The 12,993-nt window shown below is 40.2% G+C and overlaps 1 protein-coding gene across 4 annotated transcripts in view; it reads right to left on the minus strand.

Annotated features, from left to right (window-relative positions):
- RIPOR3 (RIPOR family member 3) overlaps positions 1-12,757 on the minus strand; it is a 52,796-nt gene extending 40,039 nt beyond the window's left edge. For 2 of the 4 annotated variants that reach the window (XM_086622953.1, XM_086622950.1), the window contains exon 1: positions 12,703-12,757. The gene's annotated coding sequence lies outside the window, so the exon portion shown is untranslated. Of the gene's footprint in view, positions 1-908; positions 996-12,480; positions 12,526-12,702 lie in introns of those variants that run through there. The other 2 variants (XM_086622951.1, XM_086622952.1) reach the window with 2 other exon arrangements.
- Positions 12,758-12,993: the final 236 nt, after the last annotated feature.

A 12,993-nucleotide genomic window follows, 5' to 3' on the forward strand; every position in this document is an offset into this window, starting at 1 on the left:
AATCTTGCCACTATCGATCTGTAAATCTCAGTACCTTTCTCAAGATAAAGGGTGTATTTTTGAAAAAGAGATAGCAAAAGCAAGACAATTGAGAATGTCTCTCATTGGCTAGCTAACAGCCGAGGTGTCAAAAAATGATTTGGTGTGTTTGAATATTTTATCTAGGCTGAATTTACTCTGTATCTTCTAACACAGGCCTGAACCCACTGTATTTTCTAACAAATGAGGGTAGCTGTCATAGCAATCCTAACACCGTGTTCTGTACTAATGTTCCCTTTCTGAAGGCGCTCCAAAGCATGTAAAGTTTACTTGTGGAAAAAAACAAGAACCTTTGAATATATGTGGATATATATGTACTTTTCCCTTCATTTCTTACCAATTCCTAATACATATGCTCTGACATTCATGGCCCGCATTTTTTATGCTGTTATTCTCTGCTTTTATTTGGTTTGGGTTTGTTTTTAATGAGGTGAACTTTGCACAGCCCAACTCTAGCTCCTATAAAATCTGTGTCTTAAATGGCCAGATTTAGTGATTTTTGTATGGAAAAAAAAAAAGGCCTACATACTAACCACACAGCTGTACTTGGAAACAGATGTTTTACCCCCTTTAAACTGAACTAATGAGGACGGGAATATGGAACAGATAGGTCAGGAAAACTCCTGTCTAGATTTTGAATTTGAAATCACGGAAAGAATACAGAAAAGACTGGTGCTGCCACATAAGGGGAGCAGAGAAGTGTGGTAATTCCACTGATGATGAAAATTTGCATGGCTACACTAACTTCGAGGCACTTCCACTTCGCAGCCCTGTTCATCCCAGTGTCACTTCCATCCACTTAACTCACACAAGCCTCACATAGAGAGCAAGCTAGATCCTCAGTTTATACAAACTCTGTCCGAATCAACCTGTTTACAGAAGTCCAGGATTTGGCTCTGTGCCTCCTTTGCATCAAGCAGGTGTGAAAGGACTCTAAATCACTTCTTTCAAGACTTCTGTAAAACATAAAGTAGACCAATTATTTAGGATCAGATGCTTTGAAAACTGTAACTTCTGATAGAAATCTGAATAAATATGAAAATATTTTAAACTAACTTTGCCCATCAGTGTGTTCTCAAAATATAAAGTGTTTTCTGCTGCTAGTTCAGAAATAGATAAGGTTTTTAGGACCATCGCTTCTCTGCCCAATCTTGCTCCCATCAAAGTGACTGGGAGCACTGCCATAACTTCGGAGAGAGGATGAACAAAACCTTTGTAGTTATGATTTGGCGCTCACACTGGAAAAATGCATTAGTGATGGCTTTTTATAAAAAAGATGCATCAGGTTTTCCCTCTGGTTCCTAGCTTAAGCTTCTTTAAAAAATATTCTTGATTTGTCTTTATATGCTCTTCATTAGCACACGTCCTTGCAGTGTAGAGCAGGTCCCCTTGCACCAAGCCACCCCAGCAAAAAAGAATCTTCTGCTGTATAAGGCTTTGTGAGACACAGTCATTACATGCAGAGGAAACTGTGTTTCGTGGGGCCCTAGTTCCCCTGGGGACTACCATAATATAAATTATTAATAATAAAAATAAACATTGGCTAGCCTGAACTTCTCTTCATTCCCTTAGAGCTTATTTTTGTGACGGAATTAGCTAAATAAAGCCCACTTGAAAGAATGCTTAATTGCAAACGATCCAAACAAAACAAAATGGAACTAATTGGTTCTTAAATGTTAAACATTCAAAAGGAGATGGCTTTGGAAACAGCTGAAAGACTAACGTATATTAGGATACATATGGTGAAGTGAGCAGTTAAGCAAAATGCAGTCTAAACCAGCCTACATTTACTTTTAATCCAGATATTAAAGTTTTGTCAGTCTGGTCCTGCCTAGAAGACAGCTTTGGATTATTTCAAGACTAAACAGAATTATAGCAATACTCTTTTGAAAATTGTAAAATCAGAAGAGTCAAACTTGTGTACTGACTTCTGGACATAGTTTACCCAGGAAAGACTACAAAATGTACAATGACCATTTCTCCATGGAGTGCCTCTTAAACCTATTTCAGCCTAAAAAAATATAGCTTAGCAAAGGCTACTGTTTCAAGTGTTTTTTCTAAAGCAGTTATTTTCCTGGAAGTTGGGTAGGGAGAGCTCATATAAACAGTTCTGACAACACATCTCTAAAGGAGAGTGGTGATGCCTTCCATCAGAATAACTGATTGCAGATCTGCCTTGGCCTCTATAAACTTCCTTTCTTCAGCCCTGTGTTTTTGTTACTGCTATTTAATTCAAGTATTTCACAGTCAGCAATAGAAGGAGTCTGTTTGGGCATGTGAAAACTCCCTTTTGATACGCATTAAAGGTTAATACAGTTGCCACACTTATTTCTTAAATCAGAAGTATTTCTAGCAAGACTAGAAAATGGTATCTGTAACGTGACTGAAATTTGTAAACAAGAAAAAAATTTCTACATTAGAAAGGAGCAAGAAGTAGGTGAGTTATGACCAAAATCATAAAGTAAAAATTATTTTAAAAATTCATTAGTAGGAGAAGAATTTTTCTTTGGAGGATCTCTGTGCGCTGTGACGTGAAATCAGACTAGTGGTAAGCCATTGAAAGTGCACTGCCTAATCAGCCACATGTTTACTTCTCACTTATCAATAACTGACATTAACAAGACTTCTGCCAGAGATAATAAATTCCTGGAAATGTCAGGCTTTTCTACATCACCCAGCCCACGCACAAGAGAGCTGCTCACTGGAGAAAAAAAAAAGACATAACTGTAAGTGTCAAGCAGAAGTTGCTCAGTAGCAGGATCAGTTGAAATCAAACCACTCCAACATTTAGGCCAAAAGTTAATTCAATTTTAAGGTCCCTTGAAATATTACGAACAACATCAACAAACACAGCAAGAGTCACTCAGGAAAATGGATTTCAGTTCTGTGCACAAAAAAATCAATCAGCTTTCTGTCTCAAACTTCTGCAAAGACTGTGAACCCAGTTGTTTGTTCCCTGAGGACTCAAAGCTTTTACTGCAACTAGCAGTCACATCTGCTTAGTGTTTCATGAATTTTTCAGGATCACAAGGAGTTTTTCTTAGACTTTGGACTGGTTCACGCAGCATCTATGTGTAAGAAGTACAACAACAAAACTCCAACAGAAGAGACAACCGAGGCCTTCTGTCAGTTTTTCTACCTCTGTCTCCAAAAGACACAGGCAACCCTGGCAAAAGAAGTATTCTTACACGAGTATTTTGCCAGCATAGCTAAATCTTTATGGGTTTCATTTTTTAGTATTCTTCTTAGCGCTCACAGCTATGCCAGAAACTTTGTAACATAGATCTACACAGCTACACAAGAGAGCTTTATTGTTCTAATACATGTAGTACAGTTTTGAAAGATATTAGTAGCCTGCAGATAATGTAAAAAAATACTTCAATGTGAACACCTTCTGTATATATACACTACCAGCACCTCACTGCTATTAGAATATTGGTGTTACTTACTGCAAAAGTTCTCCTAGAGTGAATGGAGCAACTTGGCAAGCCTGTGCTATCAGCATAGTTAAAACTATCCCTCAGACCTAAACCAATTAGTACTAACACATGTACCAGTTCACTGTGCACTATAGCTGCTTCCGTACTTGCATCTTTTGCTAATCCAGCCATGTTGGTAAAAGAAACCATTTCTCACAGTCCTTACCCAATTCAGCTGAGGACAGGAATCTCTAACATAGACAGGGACTTCACAGCTGTAGAGAGGGGTTTGCTACTCGTGTCTCTCTAGGTACTACAAGGACTTTGCTACTGCAGATGTACCGTTATAAAGCATCAGGGAAAAGATGCTTTAAATTTAGATTGTACTAGCATACAAAAGTGCCATATCAATATAGCTGCAGAAGCTTTTAATGTCATATGACTGTATCATTAAAAAAAAACCTCAACTGAGACAAAACTACAGCAGTACTACGTTTAAGCGCAGAACAAAGGTTAGTATGGCTACATGGCCACTGTAGAACAACTACAACTCTCAGTTTATAAAACAATCTGTGGGTAAGTCCTTCATGCCTCATAAAACAAGACTTATTTTTGTGATGAAAATTGACTTAGTCTGTGTTACCCAGAGTCTATTACCTACCTATGAGCCAATTATAATTGAGACCACTCTTGCGGAATAGTATTGTGCCACTTGACAAAACTGGGCCCCCTGGAAGAAAGTTCTCTCAACTCCCTTTCAACATGGATGGAGTGAATTGTAATGCTGATATACATGCCGACTCAAGAGTCTGAAGAGCTCTTAGCCAAGACCAATGAGCAAAAGACTCAAGGCATCACCAGTTCACTGCACACACTAATCCTTAGTTCATCAGCTCCTATGGTCCTAATAGAATGAGGACAAACAACAGCCACTTTCAGAATGTGGTATGTAGGGAAATGCCAGTCAGGTTTGCATTAAGTTACAGTTATTAGAGCTGCAGAGATATCTACACAAAAATGGATGGTCAAATGCACAGTCCGTATTCACATAGCTGTTGCTTGACTGATCATTTAAGGAGTCCTGGTGATGGATGAGATCAGCAACAAAGAACTTTAAATTTCAGGACAATATATAGACAATATATAGACAAAACAGTTAAGTATCACAGAATTGTGATGACTCCAGTGGTATCAAAGGCTCTGCACTACGCGTGTACTGATTGCTTGTTTGGCATCAGACAAGCACGACTTGTGAAAGACAAAAGCATCACGCATCTTGGCAGATGAGCCTGAGATGACGGCAGCAGTGTCCAGAATGCTGAAAGGTACTACAAGCACAACAGCAATACACCTTCCCATTAATGAGGGACCATGCCTGGCTGGAGGGACAGTAGATGGAACAGAATGTCCCTGTGATGTTCTATGTCTCCTGGCAGTTTTCCCACACCTGCAATATGACCCTCCAACCATCAGCACATGGATCATTGATCTTACAAACTCACATTTGTGATCCTCTACGAGATCGTCATTGAGAATGCACAGCCTAGAGAACTTCCTGGCAGAAAATCACTCTTGGGTGATCTTCAAAATTCAGAAATGGCCATTCAGATACAAAATATACATGTTGACATGTGATTCCAACAATATACTAATTCAAATTCAGAATTAAATCCAGATCCTGAACAGTTACAGCAGCAATGGCAGACGGTGCATTCAATGTTATAATAAAAAAAATGGTGGTTTGCTCCATGCGCCTTGGCTTACACAAGAGAGATATTTTACAATAAACTACAGTTTTACTGTATTGTAAAGACAATCTGACAATTGCAAGTCAAAGTATGCTTGCTTTAAATGAAACTAAAAGCAGTCAAATTCATACACATATGGTGGAAACATTAATCATGTATCGCTACAGCTTCGGAGAAAACAAGCTAGGCTGGGCAGACGCAGAAATTATGTCTAGACTGGAGATCTTACCAGAAGATGCAGTATATGTTCTCATCCAAAGCCTTCTCCTACAAAGCACATACTCCTTAGGCTTGTTGGTTTGCTCTTGAAGAACCCAGGCTCAAGTAATTTTGAGATACTTTGCACTGCTGCTTACTTGTTTTGCACTTCTGATGTTTGTTTGCAGGCAGCTTGGATGTCTGCACTGATTTTCTAAGGTTATTTAAATTCTTCTTTATTTGTTAACAAATTAGGTTGGTTGCACAACACATTGGCATGTGAACATTTCAGAAAAAAGGAGGGGCACGACTCAGCCTCCGTGGAATTAGGAACAAGATCCAATGACTTCAGCCATTCAGTTACACAAAGGATAGCTCTATTGTTTCAGTGGGAGTTGTGGTTAATTAAAGTAGTATTTCCTGTCAGCTTTCTACATGCAGGACTCTCTTCAAAGATGGCATTACCTTCAAGATCAAGATCACAGTGTGGGCTTCCATTGCAGACAACGAATAACAAAAGCCTAGTGACAGATTTTCATAAAGCCTGGGCATATACTATCGTGCTAAGAGCATGAAAAAAGACACTCAGTAATGTGCAGCTCCATATGTCTACACAACAAACACACAGCCATGCTGAAGCTGTGATGTTACTGGTGGAATTAAACCCACGCATTTTTAGACATGATCCATCCCTTTTAACTGCACTTTTGTTTTATCTTCCATTGTAAAAAACAGGTAACTAATTTTCTACAAATCAGTTATCTTCAAAATTTTAGAAAAGCCTGTGAACTTTCTGTACAGATCACATCTTTGCACACAGCTACCCAATACGTACACCCTACTGCAATAATTGCTCACAGCTGCATATGCATTTGGAATAATACCACTGCGTGTCCAATCTTTTTGGAAACCCTGAGCCTACAGATCTCATCAAACAAAATCCTTCCTTATAATCCAGAAAAACCTAAACTCCTTTTGCAAAATTTCAATTATGTAATGTAAAAACTGCAGAAGTTCAGTGCATAGATAAACTGAAGGTTATTTACACTGTATTTTCTCTGCACTAGTAGAAATATAAACATATTAATGCGAACACTAAAGCAGTAAACACTAAGATTTTAAAGCACCCTGAGGTCTTTGAATTGTCTCCCTGTTTATTTATCTGTTGAGTACTAGTACTGGAGAATGATTTTTCCCTCTTCAAGTCTGTGGCAATTTAAATAATAAAACAGAAGTTATGTAAGTGCAGAGAATTATGGAAAAAATGTAAGTGGAAAGTACATATTTTTAAAATGCACTTGAATAACTCAAATGCAGCTGAACTGACATTATTCAGACTTTCCACTCTTATTCAATACTGGATTGAAACCAAGCACAAGAAATTTCAGGCCCAAAGGACATTTTTAAGAAAATGCTAAGTACCTATATTTCTAGTTTACAACGTCTGTCTGGGAAAGCTCTACCGCCTAAAGAAAGACTAATCTATCTTCTCATGGGATCAAACAAAAGAGATGTGAACTAATTATGGGGATGTTTGTATCCGCTTGCAAACATAAGAACTGATTCTGTCCCAAAGAGCACCCAAACCAGAAACCTGGATTCACATGTCTGTGGTGTTCTAGCAAAACACGGATGCAGATTCAGACCCAGTTTTACACTGAAAGTTCACTTCTAACCTGTGCAGACACAAGCTCTAGGCCCAGTTCTGCATTCCTTCCACACCCAGAATTGGAGTTCTGCCTGAATAAGGAATGCAAGAGAGAAACTAATTTCTTATCTTTATGGCAGATCTTGTTTGGTGATGTACATGCCTGTAAACCAGCCAAAAGTCAAATGTGTGACATGGCATGTAGTCTAATTCCAAAACTGATAGATTTCAAAAGATTACTCTTGCAGAACACTTAAAATAAGGTCAAAATATTCTCATAAGAATAAGAAACTGTTCCCAACTCTAAAATACCTGGATATATTCTGATACTTCTGCTCTAAACAATTTTCGTCAATGGAAAAGTGAAGATCTCAGGTTTGAATAAAAAATGAGTAACAAAGGGAATTAATTATGTACCTCCAAACTGAGGGACAGTTACAAGTATGGCTATATGAAAAAAAGATTAAAAAAAAAATTCACAGAGGGAAAATAATAAACAAAACAAACAAATAATAAAATAAAGCTTCTTGGCATAACATTGTATGTCCATTATCCCCTAAAATCACAGGGTAGAATTATGCATACAGATGCATATGGTAAAATTTTTCCATCACTCCGAAGAGACACGAACATCACCCTGGCTTTTCATAAGATAAATGCAATCATGTTTCCTTCAACCACCCAGCCAGCAGTATTTCAAAATTTGCAGGGAGAAAGACCTTCCAAATGCATGACTGACAAAGAACTGAGGAAACAGGTCTCTTTATGCATAGATCTTGGCCTTTTTTAAATTTTCCCAGATTTTTCACTAAAGTTTATACAAGAAATGCCCACCAATGTTAGTTACAGATGCTGAATTTTATGGTATGTCTATGATAAAATCAACATAACTCCATCAGCATTTTTCCAGTTTAAATTGGTCAAAAATTAGCATAAATCCTACAAGAAAAATATCTTTTTGCAAATACTAGAGGCATCCATATCCAGAGAGTTTCTGACACAATTATTACATGTGCCAACCTGTTCTGCTGTTGCTGTGGCCTTCCTGGATGTTTTTCTCGTTATTCTACCCCAAACAGTATGCAAAACCGTAGGATAAAGATGCCCTTCTGTGGTCAAAAAAGTGAGAAGGGGATACTAAGGCAATTCATGTCGCATTTTGTTGAGACAAGTATATTCATAATAGTTGAGAAAAGGATATATTAAACAGAGTATCCTGTGGCAGCTATTATGAGAAAAATAAATGCTAGCTGTAATCAAGGGCTTTGGCTGCTTTAAGGCTTCCCAGGCAAGATTAAATCAAAATATTTGCTATATACATTCCCTCTTTTCATCAGCACATCAATTGTAGCAAGTAAGAATGTGCTACTAATTCTCAGCATCAAAATCTGGGATAATTTTTTATAGTCAAATATTTCCTTACTTTACAGAAACAACTATTACTGGAAATATTTTCCAAAGCATGTTGCAAGTGGAGCTAAGTAAATCAGCAAGCATACTGCACACTTTTCAAGCAAAAAGTTTCTAAAAGTGAGTCAGGATTTAATAAAAAATGTCTCTGAAGAATGAAACTCACGCCCATAATAGAGTTATTTTTTCAATTTTCAACCCTTTATAGAGAACTTTAAAAAGCTAACATATATGAAACAAAAAAGCAAAATTCTCCCTTATTCTCTGCTGTGCACACACATATAACACACACAGAAACCAATGAGAGGCTCTAAAACATTTTCCACTAGAAAGACGATTTGCTCGCAATTCCTTCTCCCTTTAAATTGTTTCTGTGGCAACACATCTGGTGCTATAATTCTGGGCCAGAACATTAACTATCCTGAAAGAAGAAAGTTATGTTGTTGTTCTGGTCTGCAAGAATGTGAAACAGCAAGAGATCTACAAATACATGTAATCAAATAACCCTTTTGCCTTCATCGGCGCACAGAATATTAGCTACTGATATTTACGCAGAGTTTAAAATTACAAGTTTAAAAATGTTTCTACAATGGTTAGAGAAAACTCTTGTGGTGAGCACACATTCTATAAGCCAGCTTTTTTTGAACAACATGACAAGGAACAGTTACCTCTGCTCCTACCATATGAAATAAGTGAGGAAAGTATTCAGTTAAGAGGAACAAGGTTCCTTCCCTAATTATACATACAACTCTCCCTACGTAACAGAGAAAGATTGATGCTGATTTATTATCTTCCCAGTGCTACGTAAACATTACTCTGTTATCACCATTTGCACCAGATGTGTCAGAGGCACATAAGTGTCTGTTAAATTCGGATGCCCCTATTAGTTACCCATACTGAAACACGCAGCCTTTGGCTCTGTGTCCCCTTGAGGACCAACAGATTTTACTGGCCTTACTTGAAATTTTAGGAACCTATTGATGCTTAATGTAAGTCTTGGACATCCCAGCTTAAGCACACCAGTATACTCAGAATTTGTAGTCTGAACAATTTAGTTGCAGAGCAAGGAAAGAAAAACAAGAATAAAAGCTTACAGCTCCAATTCAGTTTGCTAAGTCAACAAGCGAACAGTTTCTTTAATCGCTAACAATCCTGACACATCGGTCTGAAATCTTAAAGCCATACCATATGACTATAATCCAATGAAAGTTATTATGGGTATTTTACTGTGCAACTGAGATTGACACCTCAAGATACAAACTCTACCATGGATCTTAATTCATCATACAAGGGCCAGAGCAATTTGCAAGGGCTAGTGCATTCACCTAACTCAGCCTGGAGTAGCAGGAGTTAAAAAAATAATGAAGTGGATTTTTGCTACTCCATCAAGCAGATCGGGGATAAATTCATGGAAAGAACATACCTGATGAACAATAAAATATCACTGACACAGTCACTTTTACAATAATAATTGCATTTTAAGTTCCCCATGAAACAAATTTTATTATTTAATTTGAAAGAGCTAAATTCAAATCTAGATCAGTTACATATAAACCTGTTTGCTAACTACAGTCACAGTACTTGCTGTATTAGTGACAAGGATGACAAGATCGTCTTGGTGTTCTGATCCTCTAAACTACTAATGATTAAATGCACTGATTAGCTGAAAACCAAGTTTTTTCCCTAAAAAGTTGAATTGAATAAAAATTATGGCTTTCAGGAATTCTGTCTTTGAAGACATACTGGTTTAAAGCAATCTGTGCTCAGGGAGAATAAACTGGAAATGGAACAGTTGAAAAAAGTGAATAAAACTTGGTATTTCATAAATATGTATGACGCTTTTATACTTCTGGAGGTGCTATCTCAGGATCAGAATTAAACCCAGGATCCTGAGCACCTGTAGACATTAAAGGCCGGCTGATGTCCTTTGCAAGGCTTGCTGTCTGTATAATTTTGGATTGCCACCAGCTAATCACCTTCCAAAACCCAGTTCTGGCCAGTAACAGTATGGGTAATTCAACGCTGTTCCCCTTTTCTCAGCCTTTTGGCTAAGATCAAGTGTGTATATTTAACTAATATTAAACCTACTATTTTACATAAAATATCTTCTTCAGTTCCAGTCTAGCCTTTCTATTTATTTCACCCAAATGGCATCATTAACAAACCTTCTGAGACAGTTCTTACGCCCTTGCTTTATCTTGTGTAACTTTCTACACACAGAACCTCTGTTTTGTCCTGGTGCACTGTAACTCCACATTATCACTCCTTAAACCTCTGAGAAAGAGACACATTAAAATCATAACTTTCCCCTCCCTGAAGGCTGAGTCTGGTTTCCCCTTCTAGCCATAATGGCTCTATTACATTTCTCAGGTTCTTTATGAGGATATTGCAAAGGAATATTTGCGAAGGAATTAGCTGTGGAAGGGAATAAAGTGATACTGGTGGATCTGATATTACAGGGTCCCAGCTCCCTGCCTGGATTGCTCCTAAGGAACCCAGAGCTAGAGCGAACATTGTAGAGCAACTGTACTGCTGCTTTTTGTCTTGACAGAAGGAAATAATCTCATTTTTACACTACCCCTTAGGGAATGCCATTACATAACTCACTGTTTGGCCTATATTTCCCCGTTCTTGGCTCCATGCTGTTAACAGAAACACCACTGCTTCCCTGCAGTTACTGACTGACTTGAGAACTGAGCATTAGATAGGAGCACAGGACCTGCCCTCTCAGGGAAGCTCTGTCATTCCTCCAAACAGTATCCAGACACTAATCAGAGGAAAATTTTACCAAGCCAGTTGTTCACTACCGTAATGCATGTGTTATATTTCACACAACTTTCTCCCGAGACCTGGGGCACAAAGTGGGCTTGGCCTGCCATTCAATAACAGCTACGTTCCACTTTGGCAGGTCTGTGCAGCTTTTCCTGCACTACTACATGTGGTGCTTATGTCATCCACTCTGCAGAATTCAGAGCAGCAGCATGTAAGTGAGCAACTGCACAAGAGCAGAAGTTTCTAATATGCATGTTCCTTCAGAGACATCTTTCTCAGATGTATCTCTCCATTCAACACCAAATGTTCCCTAGGGTACCTTTTGCATTGTTTACTATCCTTACAAATGATCTTCCTCTGCTGTTATTGAATTAAGGTCTTTCCAAAAAGAGTATGTAATGCCCCTCATTAATAGGTGCAGCTCCCATTCTACAGCTGTGAAAACACAGGTAGAGACGGATTAAGTCTTGATCCCAACAAAGGAAATGACTGAATCAGAAGTTTCAAGTACTGGTGCTGTGCTCTGATTCAATAATCAAGAAACGGCTCAAAAAATATGTAACCTTATTTTTCAAATTCCTTCAAGTTTCTTTGGTTGATGAACAATTCAATTTCCATATGGCCCAACTTATTTAAAACACTTTTTAAAGGGGAAATTAAACTCTGTCTGAAGCAAAATATAACTGGGCTATGACCCAAAACCTCAATTCGTATTTATGAGCAAATAAAATGTAATCTTTGCACAGACAAAAAGAGTTAACTAAAACATAACCAGTCCATACAATGACACCTCCAAAACACAAACCCTACAGGATAGCATAATCACTGTCTGCTCCTCTCACTTTTCCACCTGCTCCAGCCAGGCATTCACCTCCCAGGGGGTTCCTGGGTGTTTCCTGGTGTGAATATGTTTACCCCTGGATAAAAAGCTACCGCACCTCTTTGCGCCGGTGCAGCCCCTGTAGGAATATCAGCATCCTTCGAAGCTCACCTATTTACAGATTCCCGCAGACTCCTAAGGAGCCTACCCCGCCTATAGGTGACATGCCTCCCCCCCATAGGTGACATGCACTCTCCCATAGGTGACAGGCACCCCCCCACAGGTGATATGCCCCCCCCACAGGTGACAGGCCCCCCCCCCATAGGTGACATGCCTCCTCTCCAGGTGACATGTCCCCCCCATAGGTGACATGTCCCCCCCCAGGTGACATGCCCCCTCTCTCGGTGCCCTGCAGCTCTCACCCACCGGTGCGGTGCCGCTGTCTCCCCGGTTGCCCCGCGCGTCTCGGACACTCGTCTCTCTGCCGGGTGCCCGAAGCCGCGTTACCGCCGCGCCCCCGCCCCGCACCTCCCGCCGCCGGGCAGGGCGGGACGCCGCCTCTGCCCGCCCGGAGCCGGCACCCCGCGCTCCCCCGGGAGTCCCCGGCGGGATCCGCTCCGCGGCCCTCCGCGGCCAGGTGTCTCCTACCTGCCCTCTCGGCGGCGGGGCGCGCAGAGCGGCTCCGCACCGCTCCCGCGGCAGCTGTCGGCGGCGCGGGGACGCCGGGCCCGCCGGGAGGGCCCCGATAGCCGCCGCTTATCGCCGCTGCCTGTCACCCAGCCGGGCTCCCTTTCCAGGAACCGCGGCTCCGGAGCGCCTGTTTGCCGCTGGATGCCGATCGCCCCGTCCCGCTCCCTCCCTCCCTCCCTCCCTCCTCCCTCCCTCCGACCCCCCTCATCCTGGCAGGGGGGCTGGGAAAGCGCAGCGCGGCTGCAGCAC

The sequence above is a fragment of the Tauraco erythrolophus genome, chromosome 18, assembly GCF_009769465.1.
Source record: "Tauraco erythrolophus isolate bTauEry1 chromosome 18, bTauEry1.pri, whole genome shotgun sequence".
Classification (NCBI taxonomy): domain Eukaryota; kingdom Metazoa; phylum Chordata; class Aves; order Musophagiformes; family Musophagidae; genus Tauraco; species Tauraco erythrolophus.